At 40.7% G+C, this 25182-nt stretch overlaps 1 long non-coding RNA gene across 1 annotated transcript; it reads right to left on the reverse strand.

Annotated features, from left to right (window-relative positions):
- Positions 1 to 23118: 23118 nt before the first annotated feature.
- On the reverse strand, positions 23119 to 25176 carry LOC106728175. The gene is made up of 2 exons (XR_001364446.1): positions 25089 to 25176; positions 23119 to 24856 (listed from the first exon to the last, which is right to left on the reverse strand). It is a non-coding gene; the product is annotated as an uncharacterized LOC106728175 (long non-coding RNA).
- Positions 25177 to 25182: the final 6 nt, after the last annotated feature.

Below are 25182 nucleotides of genomic sequence, written 5' to 3' on the forward strand. Positions count from 1 at the left end.
CTGAAATTCTAGCTCAGTTTGCATTTTCGGTGATTTCATTTGCATAGGTTCATACAGCAAATACTCTTTTTTTTCGCCTGGCTTTTTTCACTCTGCAGAGTGACTTTGAGATTATTGTGCTGGGGATGAGATTTAAACTCTAGTTCTGCCATTTATTAACTGCAGAACTATGACTGGGGAAATTGCTTAACCTGTCTGTTCTTCGGGAAGGAAACAATAAAAAAATCCTACCTTGCATAGTTCTGAAGATAAAATGAGTCAATATAAGTAAATAAAACACTTCAGTTCCTGGTACTCACTGCGTGCTTGATAAATAGTAGTTATTTTTGAATATATGTTTGGGGTAGGAATTAAGGAGGGTAACTAGCACAGCGCGGGGATGGGGAGAGTCTTGTTTAGACTAATTTGATTCATGGCTCAGGTTTAACTATTTGTGAAATGTTCTTCGCTTGCACACCCCAAACCTGCCAACCTAACCAGGAAATTTTTCTTTAGTGAGGGCTGGGGACATGGAAATTTGTAGCTTTGGAAGTCCTGCCAATTTGCAGTCACCCTGTTGGAAAAAAACAAAATCCTACGAGGCTGCTTTGAAAATGGAAAGGGGGTATTCCTTCTCCATCCTCGTTGCCTCCACGTCCAACTGGCCCGGTTTCCTCAACCTTGGAATGAGCACTCCTGGCCTGGGGGTGGGGCGAGCTTCAGAGGGTTCTTGGCCAGAGGAGTTTTAGGTTTTCTGTGTGACTCGTTGCCGCCAAGCCTGGTTCAGGACAAAAGTGGTCAAGCGGAGGAATTTCTCAGAGAATCTGAACTGGGATCCCCTGCTTCTTGGCCTTTCTACGTGCCAAGGGCCATGGGGACCTGTGACAATCATGTTGTGTTTGCTGCTGGCAACTGATGTTGCTTGTCTCCTCCTGCTGCTGGGAGGGAACTGCTTTTTCCTAAGCCTGAAGACACAGACTGAGAAAGAAACAAAACAAAGAGGACACGAGAGAAGAAGAGAGGAGGGAGGGTGAGAGAGGGCTGAATTGATCGCCGTCTGTTCAGGTCTAGCTGGAAAACACAATGAAGTGAAAAGCCTTCTTGGTTGGTGTGCTTTTCTTCATTTTTTTCCCAGGGTTTGAAGTGGGGAGGGAGGGATGGGAAAAAAGAGAGGAAGAGGTGGAGGGTTGGCAAGGCCTGGGCAGAAGCAGCACGAAGCCTTCAGGGTTGGGGAGGGGAAAGTAACTTGGTGATTCTGGGACCCTCTTGAGCCAATCCCTTCCTTCCATAAGAGACTGTGGCCCAGGGTGATGTTGCTAACAGTGTATTTTGAATGAAGGAAAACCCAGTAGCTGAAGCCCGCCCATCCCTGACCTAGAAAAAAACACCACGTAATTTTTCTTCCATATGGGGGTGGTGAGGGCATCGATGTTGGTTTTATTTTCTCCAGAATAGAGTCTTTGCAAACTTTTATTGCATACTTTATGCCAAGCACTAGCCTAAGTGCTTTACAGGCATTCACTCAATTAATCCGTGCAACAACCTTATGAGGTGTGGGTTCTATTATTATCCCCATTTTTCAGATAAAGAAACAGAGGCTTAGAAAGGTTAAGTCAAGAACCTGAGGTCATGCAACTAGTAAGTGGCCAAACCAGGCCTCATCTCCAGGTCTGTCTGAATGCTTAGCCGGCATTCTTAGGGACTGCACTATGTGTATATTTAGAGATAGTCTCTTAAATAGCTCACAGTCTACTAATACTCAGAGGGGAGGGCTGGAGCCAGGGAGCTGGGAGGTGGTTAGTCATATGGGAAAGCAACTATATACTACAATGTGTTATGGGCCTCACTCGCAAGTAGAAATAAATGCTCCTGGAGGCCAAAGAAGAAAATACTTGTTTATAGGCCTGGGGTGATGGGGTTAAGGAAGGCTTTTTACTTTAAAAAAAAAAAAGTGACTTTAAAAAAGGTTAAAAGCTCAAGCTGCAGAGCTACCTGCCTGGCATCAAACCCAGCTCTGCCACTTACTAGCGCTGTGACCTTGGTCAAGGGACTTACCCTCTCTGAGACTCAAGTTCCGCAAGTTCCTAACAGCCAGGCTAAATTTTTATATTTATTAGTATAAATTATATATTTGATAAAGAGTTACTATCTAAGAAATATAAAGAACTTCTAGTCCGGCTGGTGCGGCTCATTGGTTGAGCATTGACCCATGAACCGGGAGGTGATGTTTTGATTCCCAGTCAGGGCACATGCCCAAGTTTCGGGCTCGATCCCCAGTGTGGGGCATGCAGGAGGCAGCCGATCCATGATTCTCTCTCATCCTTGATGTTTCTATTTCTCTCTGCCTCTCCCTTCCTCTCCGAAATCAATACAAATATATTTAAAAAATAAATAAATAAAAGGAAAGGAGTTTACTAACCTCATCATCCCAGGTCTTTAGGCCCAATAACCATGGCAATTCGATTGGAGTTACGGTGACTTTTGTACAGATGGGTATACGACAAGATGCAATCTGCTGGGGGGCTTCTGAGAAAAGTTTCCTCCCTGCTAAAACGAGACCCACAGCCCTAACCGGTTTGGCTCGGTGGATAGGGCGTTGGCCGGCGGACTGAAGGGTCCCAGGTTCGATTGCAGTCAAGGGCATGTACCTTGGTTGCGGGCACATCCCCAGTAGGGGGTGTGCAGGAGGCAGCTGATTGATGTTTCTCTCTCATTGATGTTTCTAACTCTCTATCCCTCTCCCTTCCTCTCTGTAGAAAAATCAATAAAATATATTTTAAAATAAAAAAATAAAATAAAAAAATAAAAAGAGACCCACAGGAAGATAAGGCCTGTCTTCTTCTGCTAGGTCTTATCTCGTCCACATGAGATGCCTACGACTGAAAAAATAATCTTGGAACCATGAAGGGTGCGGATGGAGACAATGCTGACATACTGAGTATGTCAGAATCGAAACATTTTTTATCCAAAGTGATGACACAACAGTGACATCATCGAATTCTAAATTAACCCTGGGGGCCTCCTTCCTCCAGACTTATTATGAGATTATAAATATTCTTTACTGTTCAAGCCATTTTGAGTTGGGTTTCCTATAACTTGCGGCCAAAGACCTCCTAACAGAGACAGAATATCGTACAATCAGGGTTGGATCCTCTGGCCCTCGGAGTGCTTTTTCTCTCTGCAGCCTTTCCCAAGTCAAAAAATCACGTTTCCTCTCCCAAGGAAGTGCTGTGGCTCAGACAGCACAAAGTCGACAGGGTGCCCACTGTGAGGCTGGGCGTTTGTGGCAGCTATGGAGGTGCACCACTCAGATCTCAAGGAAGAACTTGTCACGTGGCTGCCCCTTCGAGTGGAGCCCATGTTCCTCACGGGCAGCCGTTGTTAGTGACTGAGCGCATCGCGTACCAGGACCTGGCCGCTTCTGCCGTGTGGGGCTTCTCCGACCAGCAGTCTTTCCTCCAGAGCCTTTTCCTGCCCAATTCTGCTTCCCTCTTTTGTCTTTCCCAGGCATTGCCCCCCCTCCCCCTCAGACTGCATACTTTTCTCTGTTGCAGTGTCTGCTTCCTAGAGGACCCAACTAACACAGAGTTGAAGACCAATAATGATTCCTTTTGAGGGATTTGTCCAGCCTGGTCTGAAAATAGAAGGCCTCCTTTCTCCTTTCTGTTGTTCTACATCTTTCCCAATACACTGCTCCTAATATCTTGAGTAATAGATCAGCAGATGCTCAGTTATTTAGCAATTGTTAAGTTCCTATTTATGCTAGCACAGTACTGGAGGCCTTGCATTCCTCATCTCATTGAGTTCTCAGCAAAATCCTGCGAGATGGGTATAAGTATATTTATTTATTTATTTATTTATTTATTTATGTATTTTTAATCCTCACTCGAGGATATTTTTCCATTGATTTTTATCGAGAGCGGGAGGAGGAGAGACAGAGAGAGAAACATCGATGTGAGAGAGACACATCAATTGGTTGCCTCCTGCACCCGCCCTGACCAGGGCCCAGGCTGGGAGGAGCTGCAACTGAGGTACATGTCCTTGACCAGAATTGAACCTGGACCCTCAGTCTGCAGGCCGATGCTCTAGCCACTGAGCCAAACCGGATAAGGCTAAGTATCTTTATTTAACTGATGAGGAAACCACGGCCTGAAATGTTCGGTGATGTATCCAAGGTCACATCATCAGAAAGTGGCAAATTTTATTTTATCCAAATCTGGTTATCACCCCCTCAGAGTCCTGCCTTTCTGTATACCTCCGTTAGTTTCTATGCCTCTGCCCCTCTTTGCCACTCTCTGCAATGACAGTTTTATGTGTTTATTGTCTGTCTCTGTCTCTGAAAGGGAACCTTCCCAGGGCATGGGTCCTGCCTTATATCCCCAGAATCTAGATCAATATCTGGCACTGAGCAGTGCTCAACTAGTCACAGAACGAATTCATAAAAGAAACTAAGCTCATCTTTCAGGCATGTTTCTAATCATTGTTTTAAAAAATAACGCATCACATTTGAATAAAGCTCTACATTTCACCGAGCGTTTCCACTGGCATCTCATTTGACTGACACTGTTACTCCTTCTTCAGGGTCTTCTCACACTTTCTTCTATGTCATTTCCTTAGGGATGCTGGCCTGGTCTCACAGCCCAGGTTAGGAACTCGTGTTAACACAATCTCTTCACACCTTGGAAGTCTCTTGTAGCCCTGATCACAATGCTAGTTAAGTAATTATTTTATGACTGGCTCCCCCTCTAGCTGAGGCTCCATGAGGACAGGGCCTTGTCATGCCTGTATATATTATGTGCCACTGTGCCCAACACACTGTGGTGCTCAGTATATATATGTGCATATGAATGTGTATTGTATAAATGTATATGTATAGAGCTAATTATTTCCACTCAATAGATGGGGTAATCAAAACTCTATGGTCTAAGCTGCTGGCTGGAAAACTTCTGTTTGTTACCATGAAGAAATGTATTGTTCAGCATGACCCCAGGGAACATACAGACACACCCACATGCAACAGTGCTTGTACTATTGCGGGCTAAGAACAGATATTTGTTTTTATTCAACTTGACTTTATTAAAAAAATTTTAGTTCCAATCCATTTTGTTGTTTTCACGACCAACGAATAGCTGAACAACCTTGGACTCAGTGGCTTGCTCAAGGTCAAGGTCCCCTAACTAGGATGGTGGTGGAATCAGGAGAATAACCCAGTATTCTTCCACCCACTACCCTCTGGTGAGTTTCTTGCCCTAAGGGAAAGCGATCACAAAAGTCTTGTGTTGGTTTTGATAACCAAAGAACAAATTTGTTCTTCTACCTTCCAGCCACAATGAAGGCGATGCTAATCTCACCATCTGCAGGCATTTCAATTTGCTTTGTCCAGATACCTGGGCTCTCTGCAATGCAGCTGTCCAGAGGGTTCCTCCTAGAAGCTCTAAAGATGGAGATTTAGCCCTACGGGGTAGCACACCCCGACTTGCTGGAATTCCCATCCGAATTACACCAAACATGAACATATGGACAAAGGCACATGGCATATTAAATGATTTACTGGGGTCAAAGATCAAGTCAATGGCAGGCCTAAAGTTAGTCTGCCACACATCTTCAGAGTCTGCGAGGCTAAGACACAAGGAAGCCTCAGCTAAGCGGGGCTGTCAGCCTCCACCTGGTCAGCCATCAGCCAGTTAACCTACAACAGCACCTTCTTTTCCTACTGCAGGGAGGTTTGCCTTGAACTCCTGGGAAGCCTGCCTTCTTGGAATCTAGATTTCTCTGCGTCGGTGTCTAGTTTAGCTGGTGTTGGATGCAGAAGCCTAGAGAAAGCTGAAACTTGTTTATTTGTCCTCTTATTCCTGGGTTTATAATTTGACCTAATATACTGTATGTCTGTACATGTGTTGATCTCCAAAAATGTTTGAGCTTGCCTGCTTCTCAGGCCATGTTGGCAGGCAGCTGTTAAAGCCATCAGCGATGTTTGCTTCCAGTTACAAAAGAAAACATTCTTTATTTGGGGCTATGTTGTTGTTTTTTTCTTTCCTGATTTAAAAGGGGAAATATGTTTCCCAGTAGAGATGTGGGGCTGCCCCCATCTCCTTCTAGGGCTAAGAATGACTAAGAAACCTTTTGGCACACCTGGTTCATCATCTTTCTAATATTCATACTTTTTTCCCCTCTCTTTGTGAAAATATTCTTAGGGGATTTGGTCTGAAATTATTTGAGCAACTAGGCAGGTTTCTCTCCCTTCCCCGGGGATACCGGTTTATGGTTCAACATCTCTCTCAAACTGATGTGTTTTTAGCTTAAAATAAAAAAAAAAAAGAGTCAGGTTGTGTCCCATTATCAGGTGCACTGATGAAATAACTGCTGATGGGAGCAAGAAAACATGAGTAATTCTAACCTCTGCCCAGAATCTTTGAAGGAATGCACAAACCCTGACCTTGCTTTGGTGCCTTGGAGAGACCATCTGGGGAAAACTTAATTTCCCAAAATATATATGAAACTGAGAGTTCCTCTGGCGGCGGGGAAGTAGGAAAAACCAGATGGCAAATGCGAGGTTCCCATATGCAAATATTTGTTTCGGAGAAAATGATTTAAACACGATAGATACACGCTTGAAGGACTGACCTGTGCCCAGACGAAGAGCATGGAGGGAGCTGGAGGTGAAGAAGGGCGGAGAAAAGAGAAGCCAGACAGTAACTGGGAAACGGACACCAGGCAGCATGACTTGCGGGAGGTTGGAGGTGCCATTGGAAGTGTCAGACCAAAGCTCAGGAACCTGCTGGACGCAGGAGAGGTGGGGAGGTTTGAAAACGAGGAATGGAAGCCTGCAAGGAAAATGTGGCTGCCTAAAGGAAAGCGGCTCGGAAAAAAGACTCGGGAAATAGTTCCTCAGAGGAATCCAGGGGTGGTTAGCATCACTGAAAGGGCAGCTCTGACTCAGAATTGAGGGTGAGATCTGGGTCACGATGGGAAGGTCTCGGTCACCCCAGGATTTCTGACTGAAGGGCGAGGTCAAGTTGAAACTGCTAATCACCAAGCGAATGTGCTAATCACACGAATGAACCACGTGACACTAAAAAACAAGACTTTTAAATGGTATCTTTTAGAAAATTTTAGATTCCAATGGTTCATTCCTGGTATATGGGAAAGCAATTGACTTTTGCATACTGACCTTCTAATATGAAATATCTCTCCACTTATTAAGATTCCTTTTATTTCTTCCATCAGTTTTCTACAATAGATCTTGTACATGTTTTGTTAGATTTATACCTAACTATTTGGGATTTTTGGTGCTAGTATAAGTATTTGGGGATGTGTGTGTGTGTGTGTGTGTGTGTGTGTGTGTGTGTGCGCGTGCGCGCGCGCGCGCGCACACATGCTATTTTAAATATTATTATTATTTTTTTTACATTTCAAATCCCAATTTTCATTGCTGGTCTTTAGGAAAGCATAAGATGCTACACTTTTGTCTTCTTAATTGCTATTTTGAGCTTGTACCCAAAGACACTCTTAGTGAGGAAAAGCTGGGCAGGATGGGTCAGTAATCACAGCTGTCCCCTCCCCATCTTTCCCTCCTTCCCCTCTCTGTAAATATTTGTTTACTTCATTTGACTGAGTCGATGTTATGCTAAAGAGCAACTAGGGAGGAGGGGGCACTGTTGAGAAATAAGGGAAAATGTCTAAGTCTCAAGGTGAAGATCTTTGGAGGAGACAGGTTTGAACTCTTAAGTGTTTGACACAGAAAGGTGAGTGTGGGAAAATTAGTGGTAATAGCATCATCATCAGAAGAGAGGGGGCTTCACCCAGTGATTTGGGTAAAAATAAAGGCATATTATACCTGGGGTTAGATGTAACTTTCTATCAAAGCAGCATGTGAATTGAATCAAACTCTCCCCCCCCCCTTTTTTTTGCCCAGAGTAATTAGAGCATAATTAAGTCATTGCTGTGTTAATGTTTATGCTAATGTTTGTTTCAGAAAGCAGTAAGAAAACATGAACAGTCTCTGTGTAACTTGAAGGTTGTGAAAAAGTGCAGCTTTCTGTGGAAACGGGGTTGAGAAAAAAAAATGAGAAGATTTTAGACCCCACCCTTTTATTGCCAGGACCTGGGAAGTAGGTCTCAACAAATCTGGAAGCAACTCAGCAAAGTTGACTTTCGTGCCCAGGTGTCCAAGGTGGGCAGGGCATAGATGAGTTTAAACAACTCTTATCAACAGAATTTAGAGTAGCAGCTAAATCAAGATTCATGTGGCTTCCAGGGAGTTTTACTCAGACACCATGTAGATTGACACTTTGGACAGAAAGGCTGTTGCTTACTCAGTGACTGAGGTAGCTGAGAGACATGGGTCTGCTTTGGGTTCAGGTGAACTGTCTGTGGACTCATACCGTCCCTAAATCTGAAGAATGTCTTCTGAGCTGTCAGAGAATGAAATGTGGAGCTGGGGAGATATGGTGTCGTGATAGGACAACCTTTAGAATCTCTTCCAATCAGGATCACCTATGATTCCCTTAGCCCTAGGTCATGGAGGGTGACTGCAGGGGAAGTACTCCTGGAAGCCAGAGCCAAGGCCTTGGAGCAGAAGCAGTGGGGGCAGGTCACCTAAGAGGTTACAAGTGCAGTGGGGGAGCCATTTCTAAGGGGGCTGCTCTGAGTCACAATTAATTAAGGTGTAAGGGAAAAGACACCTTCTCGCCTTCCCAGCTTTCGTTCTGGGCCCCAAAGGAAATAATTTACACAAGGTTCTCACCTGGAACATTTCCCCGACAACTGGGGTATCGTGCACATTTCTTTCATGCCTCTGCAAACACTACAGAACTTTCTTTAGGTGGTTACTGTACTCAGAACACCACCATTTTCTTCTTAGGCAAGGACCTAAAAGTCAACAATAATATTACTTCAGAGAGGGACACGTGTCCACTAATAGTTACATAAGGAGGAAAGTTTTATTATGTGAGACCAAGAGCATGAGCTTTGGAACTGGTAGCTCTGAATTAAATTTTCTGTTCTGCCATACACTGGCTTTGTGACAAATTACTTGACCTCTCTGAGTCGTAGGGATGATAATAACAACACCCATTCTGTTGTCCATATAGGCTGTTGTTGTAAGCAGGGAAGTGCTGTACATTAATTATGATTATTGTTGGGGCAAAATTGGTATAAGGCCTCCCTGAAAACTGCCCTCGGAGAAAGTCCATTAAGGAGGACTGACATGGACCTATTGATACAGGCAGGTCATGAAGTGTGGGGAGAGTTGAAAGGGTCAGCCAATAAATATTTATTTATCGTCTACTATGTGTAAATCATTCTTAATACAGAGGGAGAAAAGTGGGGTGGGGGGAAGAGTTAGTAGGCATGACTCCTATCCTTTGACAGGATACCTAGAGAAGACAAATACACCATCAAAAGTGTGACTGACACCAGGTAGTATAGACCTACTACAATACAGGGAGCACAGACAAATGCAAATAAATAGTCTAGTCAGGGAATGCTGAGGATTTTTGTGGGAGGGCTTTCAAAGGAGCTAAAACATGCGTTTGTGATGGTGGATGGTAGGACTGAGATGAGAGAGGACTTTCAGAAAGAGAGCAGGTCGGAGCAAAGGCTGAGAGACCAGGATGAATAAGACATTCACGTCACCTATCAGACACTCATTACAGACTCTACATTATGCTAAGTTATTTTACATGCTGTTGTCCAGTTTAACACATGTACAGGGGTGAGCAAAAGTAGGTTTACAGTTGTTCATATGAAAAAAGACATGCAGGTTATGATTGTTACAATAGCTTTATTAACTCTATTTTGTATACTTACACCTGTAAACCTACTTTTGCCCACTCCTGTACATAATAATGCCGCAGATTAGGCTTTGTCATCCCTATTTTACAGATGAGGAAACTGAGTCTCAGCAAGATTAAGTATTTTGCCCAACGTCACCTAATAAAGAAATGGCAGAGCCAGAGTTCAAATTTAGATGATCTAACTCCAAGTCCAAAAGTCTTTTACAGTATGAAATACTTGTTTGAAATATTGAAAATAGGTCAATATGGATGGAATGGAAGTTTTCATGCTGGGGCAATAAAAGTGGAGAGAGGTAGGGGGAATCGGAATATTGCGTGCTAGGCAAAGGGGTTTATATTGACCATGAAGCCCATGGGTGGCCAAGTTCTCTAAGTAAGGGAGCGAGTGACACAACTAAAGTCTGTACAGGATTTCTAAGTCCAAGGCTCTGTGGGGCACTGGCTGTACTGACTAATTCTTAGGCAGTTCAGGAGGGAAAAAGGTAGCCCCTTATTAATTTACTAGAGGCCCAGTGCACGAATTTATGCACCCAGTGCACTGTGGGCCCAAGGCTGAGGTAGGCACAGGGGTGGGTCTCAGCCCATCCTCCGCGCCCTCACCCATCCCACCGTGGCCCCAGTCTCCTGTCTGCCTGCAGCCCTGCTCCCGCCGCTGCTGCTCCCACACGCTGATGGTGCTGGCCCCACTTGCACCCACTGACGGCGTGGAGCAATTGGAGCCAGTGCCAGCAGCAGGTGCGAGCAGGGCCGGCGCTGTCAGCGGGTGCAAGCGGTGGCTGCTGCCCTGATCGCCCCTCAGGAGCAGGGGGAGGTGGAGAAGCCCTCAGGGGCGATCAGGGCCGGCAGTCACCATTCGCTGATAAGTGATTGGTACTGACACCGGGCACCGGCAGCAGGTGCGAGCGGCCGCTCTGGTGCTGGCTGCAGGTGCGAGCAGGGCCGGTGCTGGCAGTGGGTGCGAGCGGGGCTGGCGCCGGCAGCAGGTTCGAGCACCGAGTGGTGCACAAGAGCAAAGAATTTTCAGTAACCACCAGAGGCTTGCCCAATGACAGCGACCAGCACCCTGCCTTGGTCTGGCACACCCGATCACCTGCTCCACCATCCCGCCGTGGCCAACACCCGCCATGTTCTGCACATGCCCCTCCGGTGGTCAACGAACGTCATAGCGACCGGTTGTTCAGTTGTTCGGTTGTTCCAGTTGTTTCGCCGTTCGGTCTATTTGCATATTAGCCTTTTACTATATAGGATTCCTGGATGATTCCTCATCTTGAACTTATTTTCTTGATTGTGTTATTCTTGGGTACTTCTGCAATTCCCACCCCCAATATAGCATCGTATTTCAGTAATGAGAAAAGTAGAAGAGATTCAGATTGGTCCTGGATACTGTAGTGAATTACAGTGATGAAAATGCTCTCACACTGACTATCCTAGCACCGTGAGTACTATTGAATCAAGCCTTCCAATAAGAGGCTTCTACATTCTTTTCTTCAACTAAAGATTTTGATGTCGGTCAATGGTGACAGACAAATTGCTGGAGGGTTAACAGACAATGCCCACATTGTGTATGAGAATTTCTTAATTGAGTAAGTAGTAGTTTGCTTGGGGTCTCAAATGTGTATCTGCAGTAGTAATTCTTTCTTTCCTCCAATCCCGTTTTTAACTGAATTTTAAAATGGATATTGATCTTCAAAGCTTTAAAAAAATGTACATGCCCTGTGACCTAGCAATATCACTGTTAGGACTTTATAAGCAAATTTGAAGCAAAGTCAAGTATGTGAATATGGAGCACTCTTTGTAATGCCGAAAAACTGGAGACACCTAAGTTTCCAATAATAGGGAATTGGTTGAGTAAATTATGGTACATCTTATTCAGTGGAATGCTATGCAGCCATTAAAATTATATTGAAGGATATTTAATAGCACAGAAAATGTCAAGGTTATATCAAGCTACAGTTGAGCAATTTTTTAATATTCTGTGAGGCCCTGTACAAACAAGCCATTACCATCTTTTTTTTTTTTTAAAGTGTTTATTGATTTCAGAGAGCAGAAGGAAGAGAGAGGGAGAGCTAGGAACATCAGTGACGAGAGAGAATCATTGATCAGCTGCCTCCTGAATGCCCTTTACTGGGGATCGAGCCACAAACCGGACATGTGCCCTGACCGGGAATGGGTCAGTGCCCAACCACTGAGTAACACTGGCTGGGCTACAATTAAGTCATTTTTTAATTTTTAAAAATATATAGCTACTGCACAACTCTAGGATGACTATTATATATTTTTTAAAAACATCAGAAAACAAGTGTTGGCTTGGATATGGAGAAACTGTAACGATTGTGCCGTGCTGGTGGGAATAAAAAATGATACAGCTGCTGTGGAAAACAGTATAGTGGTTTCTCAAAAACTTAAGCATAGAATTATCATTTGATACAATAATTCCTCTTCTGGGTATATACGCAAAGAACGGAAAGCAGAGACTCACACAAGTATTTGTATACCAGTGTCTATCACAGCATTCTTCACAATGCTAAAAGGTGGAAACCACCCAGATGTCTATCAGTGGAGAATAGACACATGTGGTCTATACGCACAATGAAATATTATTCAGCCTTTAGAAGGAGCGAAATTCTGATGCATGCCACCACATGGATGGGCCCTGAAGACATTATGCTAAGTGAAATAAACCAGATACAAAAGGATAAATATTGTATGAGCCCACTTATATGAAGTTCCTAGAGTAGCCAAATTCATAGAAGCAGAAAGTATAACAGTGGTTGCCAGGGCTTGGGGCCAGGGGGAATGTGGAGTTACTGTTTAATGGGTACAGAGTTTCAGTTTTGGAAGATGAAAAAGTACTGGAGATGGATGGTAGTGATGGTTGCACCACAATGTGAATGTAGTTAATGCCACTAAACTATACACTGAAAGTGGTAAATTTTATATTATGTATATTTTACCACAAAATTTTTTTAAAAGAAAAGTATATATACAAAGGACTATATAGAAGGCTGGATAGCAGATTATAGGAGATTTTCTTTTCTTTTTAGTTATCTTCTATTTGGATTTAAAAATTATTTACAATTTGCTTTTAATTACATAAGAATTATATAAATACATTCTCCATGTAAAAGAGTAAAGCATTACAGATAAGGTTAAAATCTCCTTAGATCACTTCCTTCAATCCAAAAAAATAATCTATACCTATATCTATAGGCTTTAAAAAAATGTTTTTATTGATTTTAGAGAGAGATGAAGGGAGAGTGAGAGAGAAACATGATGTGAGAGAGAAACTGGATCAGTTGCCTCCTGCACCTGCCCCAACTGGGGATTGAACCTGCAACCTGGGTATATGCCCTAACTGGGAATCAAACCGGTGGCCTTTTGGTGCATGTGATGACACTCAACCAACTGAACCACACTGGCCAGGGCTAAGGTTGTTTGGTACATAACATTTTTTAACTTAAAAAAAAATCAACACTATTTCTTAGACATGTTTCCATGTCACTCTTTTCAGGTTTCTCTCTTTTTAATTATTGTATATCATTCTACAGATGGATACATTATAGTTTAGTTCACCAGTTGCCCATTGATGAACATTTAGGTTGTTTAACTGCAGTTTTTTTGCTATTACCAACAATGCTGCATGAATACAATTTGTGGTTTTTAAGTTGATTCTAATAACATGTTTTACATTTATAAAGAGAAAAAGCATTTTAAAATATTAAAAAATTTATTATTTTAATGTGAGCTGGAACAAAGGCAGAGACTTTAATTCACTGTGTGTCCCCATTTTCCTAGAGGCCAAGGTGGCCCAGGACACATATATGCCCTAACATTGTGGGTGTGTTAGGAGCCAAGTGATAACAATTGGCCTCTATTATTTTTTCTCACAGAATTCAGAGTAATATAAATCCATGTTTCCCCCCTTCATTTTCATGATTCATTTGAAAATTGCAAAGACCACACTGCTACAGATAAGAGGTTGAATCCACTTCTTCTAAAACCTCAAATCAAGGGAACTGAGACCTGGGGAGAGATCTTTCAGTGCAAAGCGGGAAGGAGATAATAAGATAGATATCTGAACCCATATAGAATATCAAACTTAGGTAGAATTGATATAATTTGGCCCCTTAGATATGTAACCACATTAGCTCCCGTCATCATCGGATCTTCAACTCCTAACCTTATACTTGGGATGCTGGAGATGTTGGAATTAATGAGGAAACCGGCAAATTCCTAGCACCCTCTACTTAGTGCCATGTCATCGTTAACCAAAGGTGCAACTGAGTGTAAAATAAGTGAAGTTCTTGCATTTGCTAAAATGAGTTACAACACAAAGGCTCTCCAGTTAAAAAAAAAAAAGAAAGAAAGAAAAAAGGAAAAGAAAAAAATTTGCCTCCTTCCAGCCTCCCCTCAACCCTCTAATCTCATCTGTGAAAAAGAACTGTACTTTACTGTCCACAAAACAGTCTATTTTCAAAGTGAGGGAGAATTGCTCTGTGAGGAGAGCCATCAGTAACGGCGGTGCATGAATTCCTACTTGTTTATAGAAAGCAGTGGCTAAGGATAGACACTTTGAAACCACCTGTGAAAGAATTAAAGACCAAGGGGGGCAAAACCCCCATCACAAACAGAATCTCACTGATCAAGTGTGAAAGAAAAGGAAGAAAGAAAAAGCCAAGTAGATCTTTGCAGGCAACCACTAGATGGACATAGAATTCAAAAACATTCTTTAGTGAGATCAAGGATGGCAGGCTTTGAAGCCTGGAGGGCTGGCGAGTCTCAGAAACGGCCTGCCTGGCCGTGGCGATCCCCACACCGAAGCGTCCGCAGTCTTGCACTTGCTGGAGCAAGGCATTTAAATTGGAACAATGTCAAATTTCACAGCTATCTTATGTCCAGTGACCTTACGGGACCCCAAGGGAAAGACAGATAAAAAATGATTGTTCTCAACAAGGTCCTGAAAGCGAAGAAGTCACATCGGCAACCTCCAGAAACAACTTCAAAATGAAAACACCCACACGTTATTGCATGCGGGACGACAAGCAAACGGCTTATTTATTCTCTATTCTTTCTGCCGAGGACTCACGGTGTGTCTTTTTCTTTACAGTGCACACACACACACACACACACACACACACACACACACACACACACACACAGTTAAAGCTCTACCACCACAGTACCATTAATTTATGAGGATAAAGTTATCTTGGAAAAAAAGAGGAGGTCACAACTATCCTGAATTATTTAATCAGTCGGAAACAGGTTTTATTGTTGTTACAAAGAAAGTGAGATGTAACTAGCGCCTGACAAAAAAAATACATCTGTACATTATGTGAAAGAATAATTTGAGGACAAAGTTGAGATCTCAAGCCTCTGCTGTGTTTTTTAGACAAGAATTTCAATGATACTTCACATCCCCTAACTATGTCTAAGCGAGTCATCTAAGCTGAATGGTTTCCTCCCTCTTTTAAAAGAATATTATATAAAAAAAGAAAAGAAATAAATATTAGAAATATAGCTAAAATTCCCTCTCACCCCCTATCTCATTTTCCCCTTCCCAGAGGCAGCCACTAGCATAAGTTTGAGATACATAATTCTGTAAATTTTTATATACATGTATACATTGTTATACCATATGAATTATGATATTTTCGTGTTAAATTTTCATAAATTGTATCATACTTATATATTCTGAATTTATTTATTTTTCTTATTACATTCAACTTTATGTTTTTTGCCATCTATCCAGATATATATTTGATTATTTTTTTTGGACTTAATGTTTTAAAGGAAGAAATCAAGGAGGAAGAAAAATGTATTCATAACAGAACAGTTGCATGTACCTATATGCTTTTGCCTATCTCTGTTTGGGAGACTAAAGTCAGGAGGACTTCTTGGAAGAAGAGAGGCCTACATTCAGTTTTTGAAAGAGATGAAAAAAAGCTAAGTGGCAAAGCATGTCATAGGGCATTTCAGAGATACCCCGTAAAATAATTTCCTAAACTAAAAATTGTGAGGTTTGCTGTATGATTTTCCCTTCATTGTATAAAATATAGGTTTTATGGCTAATAAAAAACCCATTTTGGTTAGATGAAGATTTTGACTGTGAAAGATATGTTTAAAAAGGGATACTATAGGAACCAAATCAAGATTTACTAAAACCAATCAACTCCAGAAATTCTATAAAACAGTATCATTTAAGTGCAACAGGTGGATGCAGACCAATTACAAATGAAAGACGCTTTGATCAATGGAGTCATTGGTGCATGCTGAATAAAATACATTCAAAATGTATTTGTAATGAGATAAAGATATGGAGGCCACCAGGGAGTGCTGCTTCTGTGAGTAGTTTTAATTTTACCTTGTCAGCACCCCTGTGTACAAAACTTGAGAAAGCAAGACTTGGATTTGTTCAGGTTTCCTTAAGGAGGGGCCACAGAATCCTTGAAGCATGATTTGAAAAAGATGGATAAGATATTCCATCCAAAATTCAACATCACCTTTAATCTTGCCCTCTCCTCCTCTAATCCCTAGGTAATGTTTTGTGCTTCTTTTGCAGGAAAGCAATTTTGTTAATCACTTTAGCACCAATTCTTGCATCCCTGGCAATACTCAGAACTGCTTCCATCCAAGTCTTTGATGTGGGAAAGAAACACACACACTCTTTCGCATGTAATCTGAAAACAATTCACCTCTTGCCAATGAATGCACAGCACTCCACTTTAATAGAGAGCAAGTTCTGTGGAGGTTTGTAATCCTTTCTGCCAAAGAAGAGAAGAGAGAGAATCACTCAGGTAGCCCAACCTCATTCAGGAGTTAAAATCACTTGGAATGTTTTGTGGTGTGTTTGGGGCTTTTAAAAAATATCACTTGCTGAAGATTACTGCTCTCAGGGGAAATCAAAACAACTCAAGATTTTAAAAAAATAAAAAAATAAATAATAAAAAATAAAAAAGACTCCCCGTCTGCAACTCAAACAGGATATTCTTCTCAGTTCAGATAACTCTTGATCTAAGTGTATTACAAGAAACCTGCTCTAATCCCTCAAAGCAATGGTGTTATAGATAAGTAGCGGTAACTGAGGTGGCTTAAATTCCAGAAATGTACAAAAGATTTGGTTGGGAACAAAACTAAAAAATAAAGAAAGCTCCATCTGCATTGCTGTGACTTGAAGAGGTAAATTTAGAGCAGTAAAAATGCAAAGAATGACCCCTAAAAAAGAAATAGCCATAAAAGTCCAGGATTGTCCTAATAGTCTTATAGGCTCCTCACAGTGTGTGAGAAGTATGTGCGTGTTTCAGGGGTGTGTTTGTGCAAGCATTTTAGGAAAGTGAAATTGTTCTACTGATTTTTGGATCTGATGGAATCGATGTGGAAATGTATATATTTTACTGTGACATTACAATACTCTGATTGTTTGAGTTCCAGTAGTTTTTCCCTGTTTAGTCCTTTTTCCTAACATATCACTGTTTACTTGAATGAGATGAGATAGACTTTGCCTTTTCTCTTTCTGTCAGCAACTATCATATTTTCACAATATGGGTATTAATTTTGATCTACCACTGACACACCAGTTAGTATATTGCAAAAACCCCAGCCCTCTTCTCCACTATAGCTCTGTATTGGCGGGTAATGACAATTTCTTTTACTTTTCTTTTTTTTAAAATCCTCACCTGAGGACATGTTTGAAGAAGAGAGGAGAGAAGAGAGAAGAGAGAATGTCAGTTGCCTTCTGTACATGGCCCAACCAGGGATCAAACCAGCAACCTTTCAGTACAGAGGATAACACTCACCCAACTGAGCCACTCCGGCTGGGCAACAATTTCTTCCATGATTTTCATGATGGCCTCTTCCACTTACCCAAAATATGCTCGAAAGTGCTCTTTTACTTTTTAGAGAGTGTGCCTTCCTTTTTTTTTTAGAGATAAAGTTTATTATTTGATAAGTAATACACACAGATACTTAACAGTTAAAAATTCCAAAGGTATAAACTAGCATATATAGTGAAAAGAAACTCTGCCCTCACCCACTCCTTAGAAGCAAACACTGGTCGCCCTGGCCGGTTTGGCTCAATGGATAGAGCGTCGGCCTGCGGACTAAAGGGTCCCGGGTTCGATTCTGGTCAAGGGCACATGCCCGGGTTGCGGGCTCGATCCCCAGTGGGGGGCGTGCGGGAGGCAGCCGATCAGTGATTCTCTCTCATTGATGTTTCTAACTCTCTCTCCCTCTTCCTTCCTCTCTAAAATCAATAAAAATATGTTTAAAACAAAAACCAAAAAACACTGGTACTAGCTTTTTTGTATTTCTCCAGAGATATACAAGAGTCAAAGCACACAAATATAATTCCCCCGAACAAATGACAATATGTGATATGCAGTTATGCATTTGCTTTTTTCACTTAATGTATATTAGAGATCCTCTATAACAGTGGATATGAGCTCTTCCTTGTTCTTTATCACAGCTTCTTAGTATTCTCTTCTATGGATGTTCCACGAGTTATGTAAGCAGTTTGGAATATATTTGTTCCAAACACTTCTATTCTCTTGTTTCTTCTCAAGTTGATTTTATGACTTTATCTTGGGTTCTGTTGAAGAAGTGATTTAACTGTAACAAGGAAGACCGTTGAACAAATTTAATAATTTTATTTCCTAAACTTTTAAAAACTTAAAAAAAATTATCCCAAGGGATAAGGATTTAGAGTTTTCAAAAGACCAGCATTATGGAAGTTGTGTGATGCCAAGACTTTCAGTTACTTCCTCTGTCTCCTCGTGGATTCCACCTAGACCGCGTCATGACCTAACTGCTTAAACATTTAAAATGCCGTTGTTCATTGATTTCCCCATGTGGGTTAACATAGGTTACTGAATGGAGAATTTTCTTCTAATAGTTGATATTAACTTTAATTCTCTTAACCTACAAAATATTAAATATTGCTTTTTAGCCCTTTAATTGAACACCAATTCAACATGCTATCTCATATGTGACTAAAGATTCACATCAGGGAAATTCGAACTTCTAGTTGACCTCAACTCTTTTGGAAGAGCTGGGCAAGCAGTGGAGCCTGGCCATTGTGATTCCTCTCCTCTTGTTGAGAGGGCCAAGAGATGGAGACCTTGAGAGATTATAGGTTAACTATTCTGGGTGATGTCACATACCCACTGAGATTGGTCATGCTTCAGGGATGCATGAGCAGCTGGGCAAAGTTCCTTTCTACTTCTTGGTGGCTCCATAGCACTTGGAAGCCCAGGCCCTTGCCAAGTGAGGATCTGAACGTTAACTCTGTCTTGCTGGGGCTGATATCTAGGCAATTGTTGTTTGGTTCTACTATTAGACTGACTTCAGTTTCAGCTTTTTAATCTATCCACTTCACTCCTAATTTATGAGCTCCAGTCATAGATGTGACCTTTAGCTTCTCTTTGCTTACTCTTTTACTGGGAAACTTCTAGCATAAAGCCTGTCATCTGCCGTGAAGGAGAGCTGGTATTGAAGCAATGGAGTTGGTGGTTCAGGGGCCATTGTCCTATGTTAGGAGCAGGTGGTCTTGCTAAGCTCCATGTGTTTGAAACTTTTCTGACCAGCACTTGCACTGCTAAAGGAAGAAGAGCTCCAGCTGCACTCCTGGTTTTCGGGTCAATCTATGGAACCTGGGAGGATCTCCAGGTTTAGCTTGGACTACGCCCTGATTTTCTCTTCTTGGTGGATTTTAAATGTAGGGAATTTTTCTCATTTATTTCTCCATTTGTGTTTGAAACAGCTGCTATGAGAAGGGAAAAAGACACATTTACTGGGTACATAATTTTTTTGAAGTAGTGACACAGGTTCTTAAAAGATAACAGTTAAATTCTGGTCCAAAAGCTTTACCTAGTATATGAGTATGTGTGTGTATATATATTTTACTAAAGTACCCCTCCCCCAAATTAAATAAGACCTATCTTTATTCCATTCATATCCAAACTTTCATATTTAACAACTAAACACAACCCACCATTTGTTCAGAATAATGTACTTGAATAATTGAATGATAGTCCAATGATCCTTTTGTATTTTTCACATTTTTAACAGGACCCAAAATCTAGGATAAGATAAATTATATTCTGTGGTTCATTCAGTGTAATGAGTGTCTTGAATGAAAAAACTTAAAGGTTCATATTTGACCTGGCACTTTCTTCCAAAAGAACTGAAGATACTTAAGAGAAAATTTTCCCCTAGAATGTATCATTCTTTTCTTAGAAAAAAACTCATTAAGATTATATTTGTATATAATCTATCTCAGTGGTGACCTTATTTTTATGTATGTATTTACTTAAAGAAATCCACAGATACTCATAAAAATTTCAGAAGATTTTTTGGTTCCATTCATCTTCCAAGTTTTATATCTTCCATCATCTGTTGCTAAGTGACTCAGTCTTCTGACTGACAGAAATCAGAAAAAATCACAAATTCTGATGCTATATGGCAATACAGGAATTTATCTTAGATCCTAAATGTTCTACATTTTGTTCAAAATCTCTTTGACCACCATCTATTGACATGAAGAAGGCTATTTCAGACTAAGTAATAATAGCATTGCTTCATTGGCACATCTGGAAATCTGTTTTTCCTACAAAGTTACATTTTCTATTTCCATCCTGCCCACCCCCTTACTTGCTCTTTGATCCATATAGACATATGATCCTTAAATTTTATATACATATGTGCATATTTACAATATATATTTAAGTACATATTATATAATTTATATAAAAGTTTGTGCTTGAAAATGTCTGTTTTCTCAGTTATAGTCAGGACAGTATCTTGGAATGATATCTGACCCTTTGGAAAATAAATCTAATACAGATGTTAATTGGATAACTAGAAGTCTTAGGTAGTGGTTTGCTTTTTGTTGGAGATGACTTATGGTACATTATTTTTACTTTTTTCTTTTGCATTTTGGGGGGACAGGATAGGGTTTCATATCATGAATCTCTGTAACTCAGAAAACACACCGCCTTCATGTGCATTACAACCTTTACAAAGATTTTTTTTATAAAAGTCACAGAAGGCTAAAATTAACTTTAAAAAAACTTTTGGCTAGGCTGGCGTGGCTCAGTGGTTGAGCGTTGACCTATGAACCAGGAGCTCACGGTTCGATTCCTGGGCAGGGCACATGCCTGGGTTGCAGGCCCGATCCCTGATGTGGGGCGTGCAGGAGGCAGCCAATAGATGATTCTCTCTCATTATTAATGTTTCTGTCTCTCTCTCCCCCTCCCTTTCTCTCTGGTCAATAAAATATATATTTTTTAAAAAACTTTATTTTGTAGAACAGATTTAGATTTACAAAAAAAATTGTGAGGCCAGTATAGACAGTTCCCACATACTCCCATTATCAACATCTTACATTAGTTCATTTGTATCAGTTAATGGACCAATCAGATTTCCTTAGTTTTTACCTAATGTCCTTTGTCTTTTCTGTTCTAGGATATCCTATTACATTAACTTGTCATGACATGACTTCTTTGGGCTGTGACAGTTTCTCAGATTTTCCTTGTTTTTGATGATCTTGATATTTTTGAGGAGTTCTAGTCAGGGACATTCCTCGATTGGGATTTATCTGATGTTTTTCTCATTATTAGGCTAGGATTATGAGTTTTGGGGTAAAGTACCATTTTTATTACCATATCAAGGGCACCTACTATCAACATGACTTGTAGATTTTGAACTTGATCACCTGGCTGAAATAGTGTTTGTCAGCCTTTTCCATTATCAAGCTACTCTCCCACACCGCCCTTCCCTTTCCATATTGTACTCTTTGGAAGAAAGTCACTATATGCAGCCGTGTGTGTGTGTGTGTGTGTGTGTGTGTGTGTGTGTGTGTGTGTTTGTTGGAGGAGTTATGCTCCACCTCCTTGAAGGTGAAGTATAAGATAAATTATTGGGAATTCTTCTGCATGAGATATTTATAAAATAAACTTTTAAAATATTAAAATGAACTAGCTTAATTAAATTATTTTTCTTATTTCTTCTAATACTCCAATTTGGGTGTAAACACTTCTTGGGCTTTTTGTTCTGAACTGATTATCTGTGTAATACATGCTCGCTGCAAAAAACTTAGAAAATGCAGAAAAATGTAAAGTGACAGCAAAAGAACTACCCACAATTCCACCTGTCATAAGCCATAAGCATTCATTTCTAGCATTTGGTCATCTTTACTTCTAATCTTTTCTGCATAAAGTACCTATTTTTAAACAGTACTTTAAATTGTTTCATATGAAATAAAAATGTTTTATCTCTTAATTTCCAGAGTTGATATGACACAGAGAGTGGATTTATAAAAAAACAGAGATCTTGATGGTGTTTTGTTTTTTTTTAATATATTTTATTGATTTTTTACAGAGAGGAAGGGAGAGGGATAGAGAGTTAGAAACATCGATGAGAGAGAAGCATCGATCAGCTGCCTCCTGCACACCCCCTACTGGGGATGTGCCCGCAACCAAGGTACATGCCCTTGACCGGAATCGAACCCGGGACTCTTCAGTCCCCAGGCCGATGCTCTATCCAGTGAGCCAAACCGGCTAGGGCTGATGGTGTTTCTAATAGAATTTCAGGATATAAACCACCAACCTGATAGATAATTTCTGAAAACAACAGTTTAGACTCTATCCTTCCATTTATGACTTGCTCAAATGTTTACAGATATAGCATTCACTGTTAGGCCTCTTATTTCTTCTAATACTCTAATTTGTTCTTAATTTTACTATTATATGATAGTAAATAATTCCACATTTTAAATGGAATAAATAAAGTTTGAAGAAACTTAGGTGGCCAGATAAAAACTCTGACAATGATCTAGGCTTCAAACCTCCAACTCTCTTGTAGCATGGTGTGTTTGGAATCATGACAACTCTTCTTTTTTGAGAGACTTTATTAATTTTATAAAGGTGATATATATTTCTTATAAAAAATCAAGCAATACGAAAAAGTACAAAGTAAAATCCAAAAATTATATTACCTAGAAATAACTATATCTATCCATCTATACATACATACAAGTGGGGACAAAGTTCCCAAAAGGCTAATATACATACCATACATACATTGTTACTTAAATTCAACAGAAGAAACTGACGCTGAAGCAAAATGAAGGAATTACTACACTAACTTTAGTTAAATGTTCTTTTGCAAGATACATCAGTTCCTACAAATCAGTTTAAAGATTATGAAAAGCATTAGGGGTTGTAAGTCTACATGGTTAACTCTTCAAAAGTAATTGAGACAGGAGCTAATTTATTTGCTTAGAAACAGCTTTTATTTAGATACCGGGCTGCTTGATAGTCAGAGGTATAGTATTATTAGGTGTGTCTTTATTAGTTGTAAGGGACCTTAGAGGTCCCTTATTCCATTTTCTGCTGTGTATGGTGAAGGCATGGTTCAGAGCAAGCTTTGGGGTTAGATTGGATTTAATACCTACCTGTTCTTCCATCCAGGAACCATGTGATCATAGGCCTGTTTCATCTTCTGCCCAAAATGGGTTAATAGTATCTTCCTCATGTGGTTGTTGATAGGAATAAGTGGAACAATACATGGAAAGCTCTTATGATAACAGAATATATTCCAATTTTCCATTTTGGCTTTGCCTTTCTGCATAGTGAGTACTTTGGATTTTTTGGGGCAATCACTAAACCATCAATTCTACCTTGAACCATTCACTTAATGTCTAATTTGGGTGTGAAAGAGGGTGATTTGATGTTTTGTAGTGATTATTTAATTTCTCCATCAATAAAGGTAACATGGGGTAAAAGAATAAGTTGCACTGGTGTGATTGTGGATTTTAATACTGATTTGATTTATACTGGATTAATTAAACAATTTCTGAGCCTTGAAGTTTTCCACTAAAATCTAGGTACAATGTGGATACATTACTCAATTTTACTGTGTAAAGGAACAGTTAAAAAACAGTCACACAGTAAGAAATTACAAATGTGTCTAACACAAATCTGAACACAAAATATAGGAGCCATATACAGTATTTATTTCTGTCTTCCAGCATCCCTCACAGTACACAGTATAGCAAAATCAATAAATGCTAAGTTGATGATATTACCTCAATTTGCAGAGTTCCCACCTCAATAGCCTTATAACAGTATGAATAAGTACAATTCTTTACAATGATCTCAAAGCGATGGTCTAAATTCTTTAGGTGTACTGAAATGTCATAGCAAATATTGCTTTTAATAAGTAAACCACTGGCTGGAGTTTAGAAATCTTTTTCTACACAGTGCCTTTTTTTTTTTTTTTGAGTATTTTTTTGTAACAGGATTTGACCTGTAACTATTATTGAGAATTTTCTTAGTGGAGTTCAAAGCATTTTACAGGGATCATCTCATTTATCCCTCGAAAGTAAGGCAGAGGCATTATCTCTGCTACAAACTGAGAACACTAAAAGGCCAACATAGGTGGGGTTTTCTGTTGTTGTTTTGCTAAGATCAAAAAGTAATTCTAGGGCAAAGCCAGACTCGGGCCTGACCTTGTTACATGATGCTTCTGCGGCGCCATAATGCAATGTAGTTGCTTCCCTACACCTCTTCTAGACTATGCTAAGGTGTTGAATAATTTCCAGAGTTGATTTCTCATTCATTCTTTCTACCTAAAAATGGGTCTTAAGATGTTAATACAAAATAAAACCCTCAAATCCTTCCTACCAGAATTTAGGGGTACAGAATACACCGACAGGAATAAGCATTTTCCTCTCTCCCCTCCAAATCGTGCTGTCCCAGGGAAAAATAATGCGGGCCACAAATGTAAGTCAGATGTATAATTTTAAATTTTCTTGTAGTTACACTAAAATATGTTATTTAGGCCAATGTATCAAAAATCTTATCACTTCAACGTGTAATTCATATAACATTACTGAGACAGTTTACATTCTTTTTCTAGTATAAGTCTTCAAAACCTGGTGTGTATTTCATACTATGGCCCACCTGGATTTGGATTAACCACATTTCAAATGCCTGAAAGCTCCGTGTGGCTGGGGGGCGGGGGCGTGCCAGCAGGTCTAGACTTCAGTGGGTTTTGCTTGGCTCTCCCTTCCGATTGGTGCCCTTGTGAACGGAATGGGTGGCGTGGGGAAGGGCTCCCGGGTGACTCTGAAGAACCCACTTGCGTTCGGGTGGTGACTAATAAGAAGCACTCGCTTTGCCATTTGCTGCTCCAAGACTGGGGAGTTCGGGGACTCAGGATCTAGCAAACGGCAGACCTCCCCAAATGTCTAAAATACCAGCTCACTGCCAGGCCCACGGTTCCCACCCGGTGCGAGGACCCGGGCTCAGGCACCTGCCAACTTCTAGGGGCTGCAGGCGGTGGGGCCGGGCGGTGGCTGGTGGAAAGGGGGCATCTCCCGAGGCGGAGGCGAGGTCTCAGGCCGTCC

Source organism: Myotis brandtii, unplaced genomic scaffold, assembly GCF_000412655.1.
Source record: "Myotis brandtii unplaced genomic scaffold, ASM41265v1 scaffold550, whole genome shotgun sequence".
Classification (NCBI taxonomy): Eukaryota; Metazoa; Chordata; class Mammalia; order Chiroptera; family Vespertilionidae; genus Myotis; species Myotis brandtii.